Below are 22,547 nucleotides of genomic sequence, written 5' to 3'. Positions count from 1 at the left end.
CACACCTGTCTTTAGAAGCCACCCCCTCCAGAGGGTGCAGTTTCACTGCACATCTGTTTGCAACATTAGAATGTTTTCAATTTTCCAGGAAGAACTAGGCTGCTGAGATGAATAGCTTTGTTCATAACACACTGGCCCTCTTGTATACTCATTCCTTTACCATACATTTCTAGAAGTAGATGTGATGGTTAATTTTATGTGGCAACTTGAGTAGGCCCTGGGGTGCCCAGATATGTGGTTAAACAATATTTCTGGGTGTGTCTGTAAGGGTATTTCTGAATGAGATTGGCGTTTCAATATGTAGACTGAGTAAAGCAGATTGCCCTTGCCGTACCTCCCCACCCCCACAGTGTGGGTGGGCCTCATCCAGTCCACCGAGGGCCTGAAAAGAACAGAAAAGCGGAGGAAGGGAGAATTGCACTGTGCCTGACTGTTGAGCTGAAACATCGGTTTTCTGCCCTTGGATTGGGACTTACACCACTGGCTCTCTTGGGTCTCCAGCTTGCAGACAGCAGATCAGGGGACTTCTCAGTCTTCGGAATCATGTGAGCCAATTCCTTAAAATAAATCTCTTTTATTGGACTATCTAGGTTCCTTCTCCCTGTCTTCATTGGCCAGCTTTGAAGTCAGAATCAGTTCAAACTTGAGTCCTACCTCTTACTAGCTGGCCTGTTTCTTAACGTCTCAGAGCCTTAGTTCCCATGTGGTAAAACGGAGTCCATAACGCTTTCCACCTTGAGGATTTTGTGAAGATTAAAAGCAACTAGCACAGGGCCAATATAATAAAGATACATTTAAATGTAATTTGGATGAATATTTAAATGAACACATATGCATAGGTATATATAGTCTCCTAGTGGTTCTGTTTCTCTGGAGAACCCTAATACAACAGAGAAACGTGAATTGCCCCCAAGAACAGTGCTATGAGCATATAGTCACACCAATTGTAAGAATGTGTCTTTTCCTCTTGCCAACACTATTATCACTCAAAAAGTATTGGCATATGCTCTCTCTCTCTCTTTTTTAATATCCAATCTATATACTTGTTAAGTAATTCAATCAATACAAAAGGGTTTATGGTTCAAGGGAAGGTTGCTATCCTTATCCTCCAGTTTCTCAGTTCTTTTCCTGAGAGGCAACTCCTGTTTACTGTTCTTGGGTCCCCTCCCGGAAATGCCCCAGGCCCACACTGTCCAAGATGGTGTCCACTAGCCACATATGGATATCGAGTGCTTGAAATGTGGCTATTCCGAATTGCAATATATTGTAAGTGTAACATATACACTGGGGTTTGAACACTTAATACACAAAATAGAATGTAAAATGTCTCATTAATAACTGTTCACATAGATATGTTGGAGTGATATTTTGATATTTTGGGTGAAATAAAGTATCTTATTAAAGTTAATTTCACTGTTTCTTCTTACTTTTTCCAAGTGTGGTTACTAGAACATTTTGAATCATATCTCTGGCTTGCACTTATTGGCCAGAGCTGTTTCATGCATATTGAAATGTTTGCTTGTAAGTCTTTCTCCCCCTTTTATTTACCCAAATGGTGGCATCTCAGGCACGTAGCAGGAGAGACACCCAACCACGGCTGTGAGTTATATTTTGCTGGGTGCTTCAAGGCATCCCCACTGGGGCTGGGTTGCAGGCAGAGATCAGTAGGCCTGAGCATCAGGGGTGGTGCCCTGCTGTCCTTGGGCTAGATCACTAGGGTCACCTGGCTCCATCCAGGCTGGAGCCTCAGGGACGAGGTGCCATCTTACCTTTGAAATATCTGTAACAATTGGCTGATCTAACTCACGCCTTTAGGTCCATATTTTCCTCTGGGCCACTAACCATCCTGAGGCTCAGGGTGTGGCAGATGGGCCTTCATATTTTCTGTCTGTCACATTGAGGGGTTTTGTTAGGCTAGGTCTCCGACATCCAGGGAGGTCAAAGTCTGTTTGGTCCAGGACTAAGAGGTTAGCTGTATGTCAAGATCAGTGAAATGGAAAAACAAATGATTTTTGTATAATTGTCAGTGCTTTGCTGTGAGGTTACATTTTGTCCTAGAAAATGCAGGCTATTGATTTTTCCCTGTGTATATACAATACCATTTATAATCATAGTATTTCAGAAAAGTAAAAACTAAAAAAAAAGGGGGGGGGAACGGAAAAGAAAAAAAAACCCATTTGACTACTGGGGGGAAAAGATACAGGAAATTAGAGTACGTGAGGATTCCATTAAGTTCCAGGGCGAAGCAGAGCCGAGTTTGGCGTGTTAATGCCGGAGGGACTGGCAAGGAAAGATCAATTGAAACCATCTGCTTCTAGAAGAGGGCCAGGTGCCACCCTGACAGATGGGCATGAATGCCAGCCTGGCATGGGACCAGCTGATTCTTGGCCTAATGGCAGAGAGCAAAGTCTCTCCTCCGCATGTGTGGCGGCCACCCAAACCTGGTCAAGGTGAAGTTGTGAGGGTCTGTGACTCCTGTCCTGCTTTCTGAGGTGAAATTCTGCGCAGTACTTAAGGCCATAAGTGGAGGTTACTAGAAGGGGACAAGCAGGAGGATGCTGTGGGCTAGTCACCTTTGTGCTGTCTATTCAAGGGTACACTTGAAATGCACAAAACTACCCACTAGAGCTTTGTCAGAAATTTCCCATGACCTTTGGCCTGGGAACTGTTCCAAAAGGTGGGGATGGGAAGTGGGTTGGCATTAGCTTGATGTTGCCAGTTGCAACTGGCAACAGTTTTTTGTCTCAGTCAAAATGGATGCATATGTTAATGACATTTATTGTTTATGCCTTTCCTTTCCTTTTCAAGAAAATTATTTGGTTACCTGTGGTAGCTCACACAGATGGCCATAATTCTCACCCCTCCTTTCATCCAGGCCCTCTGCCTGTGGCTTTGCAGTGCCTTCCCACAGTGAGTGGGTTGATTTACCCCAAACGTGGACTCTGGGCTCAGCCACATGACTTGCCTTAGCCAATGGGCCATTAGCAGGCATGACACAGAGGCTCGAAATGGCTCCCGGATTGGAGCTTGCTCTCTCTTGAGCATCTGCTATCTCCACAATAATATGCCCAGGCTAGCCTGCTGGACCATGAGAGACACGTGAAGCAGAGCAGAGCTGAGGCGGCATGGATCAGCCACCAACCACTGTGAGTGAGTCCAGCTGAGGTCAAAAGAGCCACCTAGCCAACAATCCAGATGCAAAAGTACTTACTGTTGTATGCCACTAAGCTTTGGGTTGGTTGTTGGGCGGCATTACTGTAGCAGAACCTAACTGATATAACCAAAAGTCTAGAGGGCCTGAATTTGCCTTTGGTACACATGGGCTGGGAAGTCCATTTTTCACATGCTTTCCAGCCAACGCTGCCCCACTGATAACATTTGTAGAGAAACTGGTGCAAATTTGTCTCCAGTTGCAGCAGCCTCAACAGCAGAATCCTAGGAGATTTCAGTGACCCAGAGTAGTCATAAATTATGCCGTATTAGAACTATGTATGGTTTTATAGTATGATCACCCATAAAACCTTAAGAGCTCCCTTAGAAAAATGTTCAAAAATCACATGTGGGCAAAAAGCTCCATATGTGTAACTAGAGCCAGCTAATGTTTGTTTTAGAAACTTCCCTATTGCTTGACTTGCAAAAGTTCACCCTTGCAGACTCAGCAGGGCAATAACATTGGTGTCTGCATTAATGTCCCTTGCCTATAACAAGAATCTTGCATCCACATAGAAGTAATTTCAGTAGTTCTCACAGCAGGGTCGTAATTCTTAAATACTTAAAATATTGTGTATGTTGTCTCTCCTGATGAAAAGAACATTTTTTCATCTTGCCATTCATAAACTTAGATTCTCTCAAGTGATTGAAAAGCACTCTGCCAACCTAAAGTTGTATAAAAACTCTAAGTAATAGCAACAATAAAACCTTATTAGCCATTTCAGGCTCTGAATCAAGATTTTCAATCCTTGGCATTTAATTAAACGCTTTAAATTCTAAAGGAACACGTAGTATTATACCTCTCTCCAAATGCTTCCTCTCCTGATTGGGATTAGAAAATTGGTCAAGATTCTGCACGAGGCACACAAATGCTACTTGAAATAAAGATGTTTCACATATTGCTTAAAAAATTATGAGCCTCTGTACCTTTTAATGTCACTAACTGCTGGTGGGGACAGGACAGGAAGAAGCCATTGTTTTGGGGTAACCTACAGACATGGCACGTGCTTTAGGGATGTCATCTTAAGTCTCACACCTGCATTATAAGGCAGGTAAAGCATTATCCCAAATTTATGAGAGGTGAGAGCCAGTGAGACCCTCGGAGCTGAGGCTTTAAGCTCATCAGCTCTAGAAGCAGAAGTGCTCAGCTTTGAAATCCCATATTCTCACATGCTGCCTTCTACAACTCCCTTCACTTATATTCTGTGCCTGCACTGTCCATCAGTTTCACCACAGTGGCCATTGGACACTTGCAATATGATTAGTCCAAATTGAGGGGTGCTGTGTCAGACACACACCAGAGTTCAAAGACTTAGTATGAACAAAAAGACCTGAAAATGCCTCGTGAGTGATTTTCCTATTAATCACATGTTGAGATAATATTTTAGATATATTGGGTTAAGTACATTATTGCAATCAATTTCACCTGTTTCTTTTTATCTTTGTGTGTGGGCCCTAGAACAGTTAAGATTACATTTGTGACTTTGGATTTTATTTCCATTGGACAGGGCTGCCCGAGAGGAAGAGAGATAACAAAGGTCAGCCCTGAACAACCCAAATGGGCAGGGACAACCTCCCTGACCTGTCTGCATCTTGGAGGGGATGAGTGGGAAAATTATTCCTAAGAATTAATCAGCAGGTGGGCTTGAAAACCTGACAGAGCAGCACTATTTAAATGGGGTTGAGAGCTACAGAATCCCAGCACTGCTCACTAGCCTGCCTCGGTGAGCAGCCACGTCTCTGTGACTGGGCTCTCAGGCTTCTGAAACTTCGGGTTCCGTGCTGGGTCAAATTGCTTAAAGCTGGTGGGATCTATAGTGGGCAGGTGAGAAAAACGAGCACAAAGGGCCCACAGGGGTGGCTCCATGGCCTTGTACAGCCTCCTGACATAGCTCAGAAAGGGTATTTATCTTTCCCAGGTCACAGTCTGCGGCTGGGTTCCACAGGAAGCAGACTGAGTTGGAGTTTTGTGTGCAGGTTGATCAGGGAGAGCCCTTGGGATCCACCCCCAGGAAGGGAGGGGAGAAAGCAAGAGTGGGTAGGGGAGAAGTTGAGCTGCTGTACAGTCCTCAGGGAAGCCTTGGGCACCCCTTGAGCTCTCTCAAGGTGGGGCAGGAAGGCTGAACCTTAATAGCCCCTTGTCACTCAGTCATCAGAGGTGGGCTACCCTGGGAAAAGAGGTGGCCTTGGCCACAGTGTCTATCTTAGGCAATCCCCTAAGAGCCTCATAACTGGGGTTGTCCACAGCTGGGGGAGTCATTCATTTCTGAAGGGGATGCCACAGCCACATGACTGGCATCTGAATCTAAGTCCCTTAATTCCTTGTGCAGCACTGGTTCTCTTGTACTGCCCAACTGGGGCAGGGTACTTGCAATAAGCAAAGCAGAATAAATAACCAGGATCTGGAGCTAGAGAGGCACTTTGCAGGGAAAAGAGGCCATGATGTTTCTGATCCCTCTATCTGCTTTGGAAAAGCACCTCCATTTTCCCATGGGATATGTGAATCCTGGAGCAGCCAAGGAAGAAGAGAGATTTACTAAGGGTGTAGCCAAGAGCTTCTGTGACTGTGGGCCAGTGGGCTTTGGTGTGTGCTCTTACACAGATGGAATTTCCAACCTCAGCCAGCAGAGTCATCACCCTAAGACAAGCTTACGAATCAAAGACAAACATCGTAGTCTCGATTGCTGGAGAGGCAGGAGCTTATGGATCTGTGAGCTCAGGATAGCAGCAGGGTTGCTCTTAGGTTGTGCTCTTTGTCCCCCTATTATGGTTTTCCAGCAAGAGCCCCCATCAATATGCCAAGTACATGTCCTCGTCAAAGGCCTTCAGTGACCACAAGCTCAAGTTCTCAGAATACGTCAAGAAGGCGGTCAGTTCTGGCTACTGCCCCATGCTTTCTGTGTGCTGTGTGCTGAGCTAATGGTGTTGTCCTAAAGGGCTGAAGGATGGCCAAAGTCTTGTGTGGGAGAGGAGTGATAGTGTCCAATGCCAGCTTGGAAAAAGGAGGATTGGATCCAGGAAGTTTGACTACTTCCATGGTTGTCTTTCTTAGGCAGGTTGCTTCATTTTATTATGGGCGATTATTTTATTATGGTTAACATAGGAGTAATTCAGCCTTTGCAGGACTCCAGTAAAACTAGATGGAGCCATATCTCTCTCAGACAGATGGGAATGGGGGGTGTTTCAGATAGCGCTCTGTACAGAGCCCCAACTGAGGGGTATGGAGAAACACACGCAAAATAGAATCCAGGTAATGAAAGTTCCAAGCACAGCAGCAAATAATCAGGCAATTATTGAGCTAAGACTATAGCTTTAAGTCCTGAAACTTCTGAGTCAGAAAATTCTTCTAATAATAGTTAATAAGAACATAATCCTTAACCATAAGAAGCAGGGAGAGCTGTCTACAAGATGAACTGCAAGGTACAGTTGAGTTAACAAACAAAAACGCAGATTTGTGAAGACTTTAACCCAAAAGAATGGAACAATAGTAAGTGCACTGAGGCTTGGCAAAGGGGAGAAGGCACTGGGCAGGAAACATGAAAAACCCCCTTTACATTAGCTCTTAATGAGTTTTTGACTGAATGGAGGGACCACTCTTCTACTTCCATCTTGTGGTCAAAGCCAGAACTGCAACCTACTCTGGGTCTTTCTACGCACCCCTCCTCTTTTTCTATTTGCCAACCATTCCAGAGCCTCAATCCCCAAAGTGGGAGTTGGCTGATTGAATTTGCCCCACCGTTTCACCTCTGTGGTTTCCAAGTCCCAGCTCTATTACATGATAGAACCATAACCTTTTTTACTTGGCCCTTTCTTTCCCTCTGTCAAGAGACACCTCCCAGCATGCTCAGCTGTGGAAACGTGTGTGGAGTCCGGTGGGTACCAGAGCAGGGGTGATGGTACACACATGTGTGGGAGGGTGGGGTGAAACGAGAGGAGGATCCAGGCTTTGTGGAACTTGAAACTTACACAAATATGGAGTCCCTCTTTAAGGAAAGGAACGTAAGATTACAAAATGAAAATATAAGGTACAAAAATTAGGGAAGGCAAGAAATCATGAGAAATTCTGAATTTTAAAGAGTTGACAAATACCAAGACCTCACAAAATCCAGACAACTTAACAATGTTTTCAGTAACTGCCTAACACACTTCTATAGTCCTTTTTATCTTACAATTTTTGGCTGCATACCCATTGATCGATTTTTGGTTTGATCAATATTTCTGAAAAAATATATAAAGTTAATCTGAAAGAGCATACAAGAACAATTCAAATGCCTTCTTAAATTGCTACTACATTGTATTGGGCTACATAATTATGTAATTGAATTACTCTTATGGGATAAAAATTGACTCATTGATAAATATGTTTCTTTAGGGTGTTTTGCTGTGTCAGTGGCAATTTTGCTTGCCTTTTCATCTGGAACTGCCAGGATTCATCAGAACAAGGGACATCAGATACTCTAAGATGTGGTCCAATACACCACAGCGGATAAAACATATGACTTCACAACGGACGTACTCATGGTTTGTTGTGTCCTACAAACCAGGAGTTCTGACAAATTGTATTCCACCTACATTCCATGAGAAAGGAAAAGGAAATACATGGTGCATTCATAATTGCATTGCTCAGTATATTCCTGACAGGAAAGAATTTCCTTTGTGTAGACATAAATAAGAACTAAATCCCCTGCTTACAATTTTTTGTTTGATGATTGCAAGACTTTTCCACAGAGTAGCTTCTGACTCCATACCTTTCAAACCTTGTTTCTCCTCTACTACCCTTATGCTTCTGGTTCTGGGCACCATGGGACATGTGAGATACAACCTCTGGGCCTGAATTTTCATGTTACATCACATGGGGAGTCAATCCAGTGTGGGGCTTAGAGTGTTCCTGGGAGCTGTTCCTACACTGGGATGGCTAGCAATATCTTAAAAATACATACACTAAAAATGGCCCACTAAACCGGCATTCAATATATCCCTAACTCAATTTTCCCTTAGCTGGCTATAAAAAAAATTCCCCAGGCTACTCCAGTGCTACCAGATCTGAGGGGAAGTAGGGCCAACAGGAAGTAGAAGTGGAAGGACACAGCGGTCACACAGACAGACAGAGAGATGAATAAGATAACGCATTGCCCTCAAGAATCTTGCAGACCCATAGGGCATTTAAAGATAACACGTAAGTGGTTATAGTATGAGATAGAAATTGATGAGATAAAAACAACAAAAACAATTTACAAAAGCTAACAGTCATTTAGTACTATGCACCATACACTTTCCTAAGCATTTTACATGTGCAATATCTTTTAAATCACAGCAGCTCTAATAGGGTAGGTACTGTTATTAATAGTGCATTTTACAGATGTGATACTGAGGCTGAGAGATTCGATGAGTTATTCAAGGTCATGTGGCTAGTAGAGGGCAGAGCCAGAAAGCGCGGACACTGATTAGGGCTGGGGGGCGAGTTTGCACCATGACCGGAAAGGGCTAATAATGGTCCAGTAGGGAGTGAGTAAGAGGTTGGGTGACTCCCAGAAAGCTGACTTGGGGGACAATAAACATTGATGACATTTGCTGAGATGGTGAATGTAGGAGGAAAAGCCAGCTTAGAAAAAGTTGTTGGGTTCCGTCCTGCCAAGTTGATTTGCAGCATCTGTGGGACATCCACGTAGAGATGGCTGGGATGCAGCTGGATGTCTGAGTCCAGAGCTCAAGATAGAGATCTAGGCAGGGGACAGGCAGCGTGGGTCATCTCAGTGTAGAATGATGACTCCAGCAGAATGACTGAGATCCCTTGGGATGTGTTGGGTGTAGGAGGAAGCCACGCTGTAACCCTGGGAGTGGGCAGCGAGGGAGAAGGAAACCCAGCAAGTCAAGGGAGGGAAGCGTTGCAAGAAGAGCTCATGGTCACAGTGGTACATGTTGCAGATAAAGGCTGGGACTCTGGATTTAACAACGACAAAAAAGTCACAATAATTGTGGTGTCTGAGTTTGGATCATCCCCAAGACAAGGGCTTGAGAACAAGTAGATTTTAGATTCACAGTGATAGGGAAAAATTATAAAATGTCTTTTAAGTGACATAAGGGCCAGAGAATGAGGAAGAGAGACAAGGGAAGGTCATCAGTCAGCAGTCACAAGCCGTGGAAACCCAGAAACTCAACATTCCTGGATGAAGTCATTTCAACAATTATTTAGAAGGTCCCCAGAACTACCACATCCCCCTTCCTTGTGACCAGTGTCTGACCATCATCACCAACCATCCATAAGTCTTCTCTATGGACTAACCCCCCATGCCTGGACTTACCCAGCTTCGCATTTGCCTGCCTTCCTTATTTGCAGCCAATGTAAATTTAGAGATCTTTCTTTCCTTGAGAACTCTGTTTCTTGAGTCTGGTGGACATGCTATTTCTGTGAAGTGGCCTTGCTGCCGGTGAAGCAGAAACTTCCTGTCCCAGGACTCAGTCCTTTTTCTGGCTAGCATCTGTAACAGCTCGGAGGGCTCTGGGTCTCTGGAGTTTTTGATTTGTCAAGGGAACACAGGGAGTGGGGAAGTGAGATGGAGGAGGGATGGCAGCCAATAATACCAAACTGGATCCCACTGTGGGCAACTGACCTTCAGTCCCACAGGGACCTTTGGGAGGCACTGTGGGACACACAGCTCAGGGGTATCTGCCCCAGATTAGGATCTCAGGAGACAGAACTGGCATGGCGTTTGGCATAAGGGATAGTTATTAGGGACAACATCTGTGGAAGAAGGGGGAGGAAGTGGGATTGGCTGAGAGAAGGCTTGAACTGCAAAGCTGGCCTGGCAAAGCTTGGACAGACCTCCTGGGAACCCTGAAGCATGTCTGGCCTGGCCGAGTTATCTTGCAGTGGATGAAATGACCTGCCACTGAATGCGGGCTATCCCAGAAAGAAAGTGCCTGGGCTAGGTGGTTTTCAGCAGTTGGAGGCTGTCTGCTGATACTGGGACAAGAAGTTCCTCCTTGAAGGGCACCTGGGGGCACATGTCTGTGGCTGCCACATTGGCCCTCTGCAGGACTGAGGAAGCTGAGCTGTATTTAAACACCAGAAAGTCATGGTCAAAGTCAGCTGGAGGTGCAGTAGTCTCTCAGCGTTGCTGACCTGTTGTATAGATAGGCAGAGCAGAGCTCCCTAGCTTGAGGCAGGTGTCAGCAGCAGGAAGAAGCCAGAGGTAAGGCCTGAGCGATGTGGGTGGGGCACCAACAAGTGTGTGTGAGGAGTTCCAAGCAAGTGCAGTTGGTTGATAAGAAGCCAGCTGAGTAGCTGGCTCACCATTCCCCTTTCTGTGGTATTGTCTCCGCTGTGGACTTTGCCTATTGATGCCATGGCTGATTGGTCCATAGGAAGATACCTGACCCAGGCTGGACCAATCAGAATCCTTCTGCAGGATTTTCAAACTGGAGCTAGGAGGAGTCAGGGGTATAAGACTCTGGAGGAAAGAAAGACATAGAAGCCAGAGCCACAAGAAAAAGTCCCAGGGGTTCTGCTGGCCCAACCGTATGCCTTTCCTTCTTTTCTTCCCACCGCCATATGAGATTCTCAGCATCCTGCCAATGAAACCCCCATTGTGCTAAGTGAGGCTGGGCTGAGTTTCCAGTCTCAGGGAGGTCAGTCAAGGATTGAGTGGGATGAGAAGAAACCCTGAGAGTGCAGACGACTCCCAAAAAACTCACAGTGAAGAGAAAGGGGAGAGAGAGAATGCCAAAACCCCATGAGAACACAGGGTCAAGGAAGGGATTTTGGTTTTATTTTATTTTTTTAAGCTGTGGAAAACTTAAACATGTTTATGTGCTGAGGGTAAAGAGCCAGTAAAAGCAGCATAAATCATAACAACAGAATATACTAAAATGAGGCAGAGATACAAAGCTATAATAGCCTTAAAGATAAAGAAAATATGCCATCAATAAAGTACAGGAGAAAAATAAGCCTTGCAGTGGAAAGCAGGCATTGGCATGAGTACCCATGGTATATACACAGTCCTGGGGTCAAAACACTTCCCAGCCCTTAACCTCTTGCTTTTTTTCCACCTCTGGGAGCTGGCTCAGGGCACTGGGAAGGGACATTTTAGAAGCTGTTATCCAGTGGTTAGGATGAGACATGGCCACTCAGTCCAGTACACACAGCCTTGGGAAGGGGCTGCTGGAGAGCAGGTGATGGGAGATGCAGGAGAGAAAGGAGACAGCTGAGGTCCCTGCAGAGGTGTGGGGCTGGTGTCCAGAGCACAAGGGACAGATTAGCCTCACATCAGATAAGAGGCCCTTGGCTTTGAGACAGGTGGGAAGGGAGACAGCTTGTATATCTGGGGGGGTGGGGGTGGGAGGTGCACTATGCAGTCAAAGGCAGGGGCATTTGCTAAGAGTTACCAGGAATGGACTAGAAGTGTCCGGAAGGCTTTTGGCTTTGAGGACCTAAAAACCAACTAACAGTAGCTTAAATCTTAAGGACCTTTACTGCTTAGCCAGCAAAATAGGCCATTCCAGGGTCTGTCCATGGTTCACTGATTGATGGAGGACCTGGTCCTGTCAGCCCCTCTGCCCTGGCATCTTTAGCTACTGACCTTTCCTTCCCATTCTTGTCACCTTGTGGTGTCACCATAGCTCCAGGCATCAAGTGCTTGTTTTAGGAGAGGAAGTCAGGGATAGTCAGGCAATGGGAAAACTCCCCATTCTTACTTCAAGAAGAAAAATTCTCTTCAGAAGTTTCCCAGAAGACTCCCTTATTAGTCAGGACTGGGTCACAAACCCATCATGGAACATATTACCTAAAATTATGAGATCTTTGCCTAATACCCAAAAAAAAACTAGGTTCTGTTAGCAGGAAAGAGGTGGAGGGATGCTTGGGTAGAAAGCCTCAGGGTCTACTACAGTAAGGTAGGGAGCTCAAGTAGAGGGAAAAAGTTTGCAAATAGCTCTGAAAGGGAAAGGAGAGAAATAGCATGTTGCCCAACAGCAGTAGGGGTCCAGCTGCAGTGTAAGGCCCGGAAGAAGGGAGCAGGGTGAAAGTGGGGCAGATGGGAATAATTGCCAAAGTCCCCATGTACACAGAGGGCTGCAGCACAGCCCTGGAAAAAGTCCAAGATGCTGGCCTCTATGAGATGCCACCAAAACCTCACATGATGGAATCATCAAATTCCGAAGCACTGGCCTGACCGTCAAGTGTAACTAACACTCAGGGCTCAGGTGCATGAAAAAGAAATCACTCCAGCTACTTTAGGCAGAAAGGGGTTTAAGTCAGGGTATTGGGTATTTGCAAAATTGTCATAAGTACAGGAGGATCAGGTTTTGGGCTGGACCTCCGGCAATGACCCTCAGAATGACACCACAGAGCTACTGGCATGGCAGGCAAGCTGTTCTCTTTCTACCTTACCCAGGAACGTGGGGAATGAGAAGGCTCTGTGGGGGTTGGCGGCTTCAAGAGCATGCTGCTTTAGCTGGGATCCAGGCATCAGGAAGATGCTTATGCTATTGCCTCAACTACCAGTGGACACCCATGAGGCTAGTATTAAGCGCTGTAAGACTGCCAAAGAAACTCACTGGCCCTACAACCACCTGTGTCAATGAATGTGGCCTCAGCCTCACTCTTGCCCTCCAAGTTATCCACAAGAGCATCTAGTTGGTAGAATCCAATTCCCACTCAAAACACTAGCTTTCCAGGCTCTTCTGTACAGAAAGACGCAGAGGAAGAGGAAGGGATGGATGTCCAGAAAGCAAATCCTCCAAATCCATTACAACATGCTAGTAACTTTTCCTGATCCTAAGCCTGCTTTGAAGAGCTCTTTCATACTTGAGATCACAAAAAGCTTTGATGAGTGATTATTTTTTTCCTTTAATTTAATTATAACTGTGGTTAAAAAAAACCCACATAACATAAAGTTTACTATCTTAACAATTTTTAAGTATACAGTTCAATAGTGTTAAGTATATTCACATTGTTAGGCAACAGATCTCCAGAAGGTTTTCATTTTGCAAAGCTGAAACTCTGTGCCTATTAAACAATAACTCTCCATTCCTCCTCCTCCCAACCCCTGGCAACCACTGTTCTACTTTCTGCATCTATGAGTTTGAGTCCTCTAGATACTTCAAATAAGTGGAATCATACAGTATTTGTCTTTTTGTGACTGGTTTATTTCTGGTGAATGATTCTTGTAAGAAACCTAGGCTATCAAAATTTGCAACAAACAAATAGGACCTTGGATTATATTACAAATCTTTGCTGTAATGAGCTGAAGCAGAAATGTTTCACAATTGCAATAGCATAGCTGTAATGCATCAGCCCAAAGGCATCCCTTTAAGTGGATTTTATGATGGTATGTCTTTTTCTTTTTTAAATAATCTGGGATGGGCATGGTGCTCTCAAAATAAGTGGTCAAAGAACCCCTCCCTACAGTGGGGCTGGAAGTATGCCATTCCAGCCTACTTCCTCTGGTATGCAGAATTCTGAGATGCCTCCCAGGAGCCCATGGTCTGCAGAATCCTCTCCCCTTGAGTATGGGAGGGACTTATGAATATGATGAATATGATTAGGCTATGCTCTATTGCACTGTCAATTTTAAAGAGAGACCATCCTGCGTGGGCCTGACCTAATCAGGTGAGTCCTTAAAAGGGACTGGGCTCCTCCTAATGCGTAGGATCCAACATCTGAGAGACATTTGGTGTCAGGAAGATTCTCGTTCCCGGCTTTGAAGGTGGTGGGGGCCATGTGGCAAGGATCTGAAAGTGGTCTCTAGGAGCTTCAAGGGACCCCTGGCCAATAGCCAGCAACATGCGCATCTCAGTCCTACAGCTACAAGGAACTGAATGCTGCCCACAACCTGAATAAGCCTGAAAGGTGACCCAGAGTTGCAGGCAAGATGGCAGCCCTGACTGACACCTTGATTTTAGTCTTGTGAGGACCTGATCTGAGAACCCAGCCGCGCCAGGCCCTGACTTCAGACCTACAAAACTATGAGTTAGTAAATGGTTGTTGTTTTAAACTGCTAAATTTGGGGATAATCTGTTATATAGCTTAGAAAACTAATACCTCTTGGTTCCAACATTGGTCCTGCCTCGGGTTTACTGTGTGACCCAGGGCATGTCACTTACCTTTCTGAGCTTCAGCTTCCATAGCTAATGGAAACAATAACTCATTTCCTGTCTGCAGGATTAATGTGAAAATCAAATGTAATTAGTTAGTTAATGTATGTGAAGGCACTTGAGAAGTTAGAAAGCAGCTTATAACTGGAAAGTTTATTATTTTCATATTAAAAATAAACCTCCAACTTTGACCCCAGGAAATGATTTAGAATCAGCCAACCCAGGGCTCTGGAGTTAAATAATCATGAATCCTGCCCACAGGATTAAAACCTTAGTTCTGCTAATTGTTAGCCAGCTTTTTTTCTTATTCCAATAAAGAATTTTTATTCTTCCACTCTTCTTGCACATAACTGCTAGCCAAAGCTTTCTAAAACATTCTTCTAACCTTGTGCAATCCTATCATTATATACACTATAGAACAACCTTCAAACATTACTATTGAAAAATGCCCATGATTTTTCATGCTTACAGATTGAAATTTATTGCCTAAAAGGAAATTACCACATCACTTGACTCAAGATAATTTCAGTCCTTCTAACAAACAATGTGTATTTTCGATTTCAGGTTCACATGTCCTTATACTTGGGTAGAATTTTCTCTTCTTATGTTTTGAAATGTAAGTATTGATACTTACAGAAAACTCAACATCCAACAGGTCATCTCCTGACAATCTGCCACTTTTTAAATTATTATTTTTTATATTGAGGTACATAAAATAAAGTGCATAAATCTTAGTGTGCAGCTTGGTGAATTTTGACATATGTATAGTCTCATGGAACCATTGCCCAGATCAAGGTATCAAACATTCTCACTAATTTTTACCCCTTTCACCTATTTCATTCAACACATTAGCCTTCTTTTAATTGGGCTATTTAATCTCTTTAAGACTTAGTGTCCTGGGAATACAAACATGTTTCATAAGGTTGTTGTAAGCCTCAAATATCATAGAGCCTGGCACAGAATAAGGGCTCAATATATAGCTAAAAGTCATGTGCATACCTAGAGGGCAGCTGGTCCAGATTGGGAGAGATCAGAAGGCTCCAGGAGAGAGAATTTTCCACAAGATGAAATTGATTGAATACTTGACGTGTCTGAATGTCTTCAGAGGAGATTTAGACATCTGGCATGGTTTACAGTTGTGTTACTGATAAGTATGTAGAAAACTAAGAACACCCAAAACCAAACAGCTATTAACTCCAGCGGAAGGATTGTGCAAGAAAAAAAACCTCATAATTTACTACATGGATCAGCTGCATAAAATATTTATGAAATATTTAAACATTTAGTAAGATAAACACTGAACAGTGATCCAACCCAAAGTACAATATAACTATACTGGGAGGACAGGGGGAAGGAGGGGGCCACGGGGGTGGAGAGGCCAGGAGGAGAAATGGAAAAGATTTAAAGAAAAAAGAATGGCTTAATGGATTAAGTATTGTGTTCTAATTTGATAATCATAAGTGAAAGATATTTTAGTCCATTAAAGATTTGAACTTGTGAAAAAAAAATACAGTGGTAATATTTTAAGAGGGTAGCAGCCATAGGATTTGGGGTAGCTCAGAGCTTTTGGACAGGGCGATCTTCCCCTGTCAGAGAGAGAGCTGCAGGGCTCTAGAAGGCATGGAGCTTTCTAGCAAGTAGAAAATAAAATTCCTATAAATTTTGCTTTGGGAAGATAAAAAAAGAGTAGCAAATAAATGAGAAAGCATCCGCCTCTGTCAAATGTGTGGCAGAGACAAAGTGGTATGCAGGTGGCAGTGTTCAGGAGTGCATTTCACACCATTCATTCCCCAGACTCACTGGATCAAATTCTGAACATGCCCACATCCGGCTGACCTTCTGGCTGAGGGACTGTACCCAAGTGGGGGCCTGTCAGCCCTGGGTTGGTTGATTTTAAATCATTTCCTGTGGTCAAAGCTGGGGGTTTATTTTAATATGACAGTAATAAACTTTTCAGTCATAAGCTGCTTTCTAACTCTCTAAGTGCTTTCACATACATTAACTAACTACATTTGATTTTCACATTAATCCTGCAGGCAGGAAATGAGTTATTGTTTTCCTTAACTGTGGAAGCTGAAGCTCAGACAGGATAAGTGACATACCCTGGGTCACACAGTAAACTGGAGGCAGAAGCAATGTTAGAACCAAGGTGTTTTAGTTTTCTGTGGCTATGTAACAGATTACCCCCCAAATGCAGCAGCTTAAAACAAGAGTTATTTGCTATCTCATAGTTCTGTAGGTCAGAAGTTGGGGCTCTTCCTCCAATACTACCCTACCAAATAATTTACCTGATCTTAAGTGGATGGCTGGATCCCTTTTTATATACCCATGTGACCACCCCTCAGATCAAAATATGGAACATCTCTATCACACACACCCCCGGGCAGAGAGTTCTCCTGTGTCCCTTTCCAGTCAATACCTCCCCTTCATCATCCAGAGGTAACGCTATTGTGACCTCTACTACTGTAGGTTAAGTTTTGCCTGCTTTTAAGCTTCGTGTCAATGAAAGCGTGTAGTATTTACTCTGTCTAGCTTTTTTCACTCAGCGGAAGGTTTGTGTGATTCATCCATGCAGTTGTGTATATGGGGGCTTTGTTCTTTTATATCCTGTTGCATGAATATCCATTCTGCTGCAGATGGATATTTGGGTTGTTTGAAGCCCATGTTCTTACCCACTAAATTGGGTATGAGATCAGCATCCTCCTCCTGCTAATTGGCTTTGCTTGGATTTGACTTATCAAGGCTGATAGGCTTGCTGGAGTGGATTCATCATCAGGGACCAGGCAAGGGCCCTGGGGCTTCTCGGGGAGCAGGGCCCTGGACCACGGTGGCAAGGGCATGAGGCCAAACACCTCTGCCCACTGGAGACAGGACAGCCCAGCTGCATCTGAATGCTGGCCTACCCTTCCAGGGCAGGAGTTTTTCCCCTGAGGTGAATTGTTTTGAAATCTCCGTGGAGACCCTAGAGCCCCCAGCCACAGTTCCCTGGGAAGCCCCTGAGCTTCCACTGATCAAGTAGTCAGGGTTAGGAGAGGTTGTCTGGCTTCAAAAGCCATTTGTAAAGCTAACAAACAAATCACGAGGCAAATTGAGTCCAGTCTATTTCTGGGTGAACCCAGCAACAAGTTTCATTGTGGGCTTAAGGGTGGGATTGCTAAGGTGCAGGCCCGTGGGGTCACCCGCACAAAGCCTGGGGAAGTTTTATGGGCCCTTGGTGGACTTGCACGCCTGCTACAGTGAACATGCCCAACAAAGAGGCCCTTTAAAGAAGAGAAGTTTTATGGCCTTCAACAGTAAGCTAGGGCTTGTTCTCTGGTTTGGGGGAAGAGGCAAGGGAGAGGGTGATTTACAGCAGCTAGGCACCTCCCCTCCTGTGAACTTCTCCGGGTTATCACTTGCACCTGGTGGTCTCCTGAAGCCTACAGTCTGGTCTATGGTGAGCAACTGGGGGTGACAGCTGACAGCCACAAAGATGATTAAAAGTCTGGAAAATGGGACTGATGGGCACTCTTTAAAAGAACCTGGATTATTCAGCCTGGGGAAGTAAAGATTAATACCCATGCTCAAGTGTACAAGGGGCTCTCAATGCTGAAGTTGGTGGTCAGCCATTCTCTATCTCTCAGAAAAAGAAAAAAAGTCCTAAGATGATGAAGTTGTATTCAATTCCAGCAGGAAGGATTGAAGGTTGAGACTAAAAAGCAAAGGTCTGACAATGAGAATCGCATATTACACTGGGTCGCCGTGGAGGGTGACAGGATGTCTTCTGCATAGTTGAGCAAACAGACTGGAAGTGCCTAAAGGTCAACAAGAGCCCGGATGACTTCTTAGGCTGCTCTCTGTCTACACTGTTCTCTTAGTGTGGGCTCCCCAAGAAGCAGACCCTGAGACAAGGATGCAGTGCAAGTAGTTCACTGGGAAGAGGTCCCAAAAAGCACAATGGTGGATTGGGGAAGCGAGACCCGGAAGCGGAGAGGACAATCAAGAGTGAGCTAAATAGCAGGTGGTGAACTCTGTGGGGACTTTAAGGGGGATGGTGTGAAGCAGAAGTATCCTCCCAGATGAGCAAGGAAGCACAGGTACTTAGTCATCGACTCCTACCACTAGTTGGTTGAGGCTCATTCCTTTTCTAAAAAGTCCTATGGCTATTCACTTGGATAATAGAATGATAGAAAAATGAGGCTGCATAGACTTTTCAAGGATTGTTGGTACAAACATTGATACCAGGGACACAAAACTCCACCCTATTCCCCCTATTAGAATGAGAAGCCCATGGGGCCAGGTAATAAATGGAATCTGACAGATAGTGTTTCCACTGGGTCCATGAACCCACCCAGTAGTCATTTCTCTGGTCCCTGCATGCCTAACTGGAATGGACATACTGAGTGGTTGGCAGAGCCCTCATCCAGGTTCTTTGGCCTGTGGGATAATAGCTACCACAGTGCAGAAGACAAGGTGGGAGCCCTGAGATCCTCCCCTAGCACACCAAGCCAACAGAGTAAATCATAAGCAGTATCATGTCCTGGAGGGATGGCAGAGATTAGGGCCACCCTTAATGATGTAAAGAATGCAGGGTTGATGGTCCGCAACATATTCCCATTTAATTCACCAGTCTGGCCCCTAAAAGAACTGGATAGATCATGGCGAATGAGAGTGGATCACTTAATTGAGCAGCAGCCCCAATTGTAGCTGCTTTGCCCCATGTGGTATCTTTGTTCCTAGCATGTGGCATGTGGCCATGGACCTGGCAAATACATTCTTTTCTATTCCTAATGCCTTGCATTCCCATGGGATGGATAATGGTAGACATGGATGGTCTTGAGCCAGGGCTATGTCAAATTTTCCACACTCTCTCATAATCTGAAAGGCTCTGGACCTGCTGGACATTCTGCAAAACATCACGTGGAATCACCACATTGATGGCATCATGTTAATTGGACGAGATGAGCAAGAAGTGGTAAGAATGCTGGAGGTCTTTATAAGACACATGAGCTCCAGGGGGTGGGAGATAAACCTATTAAAAGTAAGACCTCACATTGGTGAAGGTCTGAGGGACCCAGTGGGCTGGGCATGAGGGGACATCTCCTACAAAGTAATAGACAACTTCTTGCATTTTGTTCCACCACTAAGAAAGGAGCTCCATGTTTGGTAAGCCTCCTCAGACTCTTAAGGTAACATGTTCTGCACTTGGGGATACCGTTAACTGGGCAATACAGAAGGCTGCCAGCTTTGAATGGGGCCCAGAGCAGGAAACAACTCTGCAGCAAGTCAGGACTGCAGGGCAAGCAGCCCTGGGGCTTGGACTATATAGCCTGATATTTGAGATAAGTGTAGTGAGGAAAGGGGCTGGGTGGAGTTTACGGCAAACCCCCATAGAAGAATCACAATGCAGATGTCTGGATTTGGCTTCTGGAGGAAGGCTGTGCAGTGCTGTTCAGGGAGCATTTCCTTGATTCAGCCTTAGTGAGACACAGCACATGTGGCCAGGCCCATGAATAACCTTCATCACTGCCACCAGCACTACTTCATTCTTACACCTATTATGCCACTGTGCCAGCACAGGAGTGGCCAGTGGCAGAGAATGGCTGATGTCAACCTGCAGAGTCATTCTGTCTATTTGGTTGTTTAGTGCCTCTTCTGGGATAAATGATGCTTTCTGGTGGGTATTTATGTAGGATACAAATATCTTCATACTCTGTGCATACCAGATAACAGGGTGCTAATGGAGAGGAATTTAGAAAAGGTGGTGATAGTGGAGGAGGAGTATTATTATAGCCTCAAAATCAGCTGCAGCAAGAGCAGGGACTATAAGTTCTCCCACTAACTCTTCTGTTTTCAGTTTCCCAGAAAACAAGACTCCAGACTCTTGGACAAGCTCTTCCCAAGAGGAGCAAACTCATTATAAGAAGCAAGTGAATGAAATGGTGCAAGGGGTGGACTATAAGAGATATTATTGCAGTACAGCCAGATCTCTCCTCAGGGCCAACCCACCCAGCACCTAGCTCTGATGGCTCATGAGCTGTGTCCTTTCCTGAGAGTTAATAGTGTCCTCAGGTACACTGAACACCGTGGCCCATGGTTATGCTCCTTCTCAAGGGAAGCCTATAGCCAATGACGGGATGACAAAGACCTAGTTTGTGAAACAGAGGTTAAGGAAGGTCTCAGGTCCAAGACCTCCTTTCTCTGCAGTCCTTACAGTTGACCTCTTATTATTACCATTGCCCACCATGCTAGCAAGGATAGAAGGAGTGCTGCAGCTGGGTTAAGAAAACAGAAAGTCAGTGTCAGGCCTGAAGAGCACAAGCCTAATCTATCTGTCCTGGAAAACCTGGTAAGCAAACTCAGCTAGCAGGGCTGCCTACATAATTTGTGGAGCTCAGTGCAAAACGAAAATGCGGGACCCCTTGTTTAAAAACCAGGAAAAAGGTGCTGTTAAAGTTACTGAAGGATAAAACTTTTTCCTTTAAAAATATTGTATTATAAAACACAATAGGAGTCATAGTGATACATGAATAACAACAGAAACTTACAAATTGCAAAACAGTATTTTTGGTGTCATGATTTTATATAGTACAATAAATAATACTTTATCAATGTGATATCTTGATTGATCATATTTTTCTGGATCATTTTTCTGCAAATTGTTTTATTAAGTCATCAGAATTTACACCTTCAGCAAGTTCATTTTCAATCAACCTAAATTGAAAGTGACACCAGTCAGTCTTGGCAAATGTGAGATTGCAGGTAACTTTGATAAATTGTTAATTTTGGAAAAGATCTTTCTGCTTGTGCTACTGTTACTAGACCTATTAAGAATATTTTTATAGGCTATGGCAACATTGGGATACATTTCGGATGAATTATTTCAAAATATATTATGTTTTGAAGTTCAAAAGTTTCAGTGTATATAGAGCTAATGAGTCTCAGAACTTTTTTCTAAAAATCTCAACTCTATACAAATCAGTTTCATGTAAGTATAAATTTAGTTTTATACGTAAACTTATATAAAGGCATTTTAATATTTTCTGACATTTCCTGTAACTTGTGGAGGTCATAGAAGAAATTGAAAGTGGCCTCATGATTTATATGTAATTCAAAATGCGTGCTGATGCATTTTATTATTGTATCTTCAATTACAAGGAAAAATAAGTTTAAAATTGTCTGCTTTGTTAATAATTGGCTCACCTGAAGCTTCCTATGAAAATAGCGTTCTATTCTGTTGAATTTGATGATCTTTAAACTTGATTTCTCTTCCTAAGCTTGATAAGCTTGTCATGCAATATTGCAGTGGTTTTCAAAACCTGAGATTCTAAACTCTTTGAAAAACTCCCTGATGTGCTTTATTACAACATCCATGTGTACATTTCTCTTTTTTAGTAATGTATTGACAAAGTGTCCTGTCTGAGCTCTGGCAGTTCCTGTGGAGACACTCAGGCTGTGGGGTTAATATTTGTGGAGATGCTGCAGAGATAGGGTCCCTGCACTGACTGACAGGCAAGCTGGCTTCTCACTGCAAGTCCCAGCGCTAAGTCCACGGGGAGCCCCTCCTCTCTCCTCCGCCTGCAGCTGCTACTTCACCTCCCCCCACCACCATCCCCCACCGCCAGTCTAGGCATTGGGGTCCTGCGGTGCCCTGACTGCTCCAAGGTGAGGCAGAGACAGGTGCCCTGGGTTGCCAGGGAATTGCTTGGGTTGTGCGGTCTGCAGAGCCTGGAGCTGCCACCCAGTGTTACCTGTGCTGGTCACACATGCACAGATTGCCCATCCGGTGTCATTTTCAAAACAGGGTCAAAGATAACATTCTTAAGAACTTCAAGATGGAAACATCAGAGTATTAAAGGGAGCGTGCGGCCCCGCTGAGAGCAGGCCCTGTGCTGCTGCCGCTGCTGTCCACAGGCTTCAGGCTGTGCTTCCAGATCCATTCGCTGGCCAGCTGGGGCAAAACTGCCTGTCTTAGCTGAGTTCCTCTCAAAAGCAGAGGGGCCCTCAGGCAAGGATGAAGTGCAGGTTGTTATTTGGGACGTGCTCACAGGAAACACAGTGACCGGCTGCGGAAGTGAGAAGGGGAAGTGAGGAAAGCCAATTAAGGTCTGTTAATGGGTTGATTACCCCATGGGCTACTGGGGCACAATGCCACCAGAGGCCCTCTGAGTAGAAGATACCTGGAATCATCCTTCTACTGAGAGGCCGGGAACCTAGGGTTTTTGTCCTTCAACTCCCATTCCTCAGTGGCTGAGGGTCATTCC

This window comes from Manis javanica, chromosome X, assembly GCF_040802235.1.
Source record: "Manis javanica isolate MJ-LG chromosome X, MJ_LKY, whole genome shotgun sequence".
NCBI lineage: Eukaryota > Metazoa > Chordata > Mammalia > Pholidota > Manidae > Manis > Manis javanica.
The sequence above is the reverse complement of the archived record's forward strand: the minus strand, read 5'-3'. Positions refer to the sequence as shown.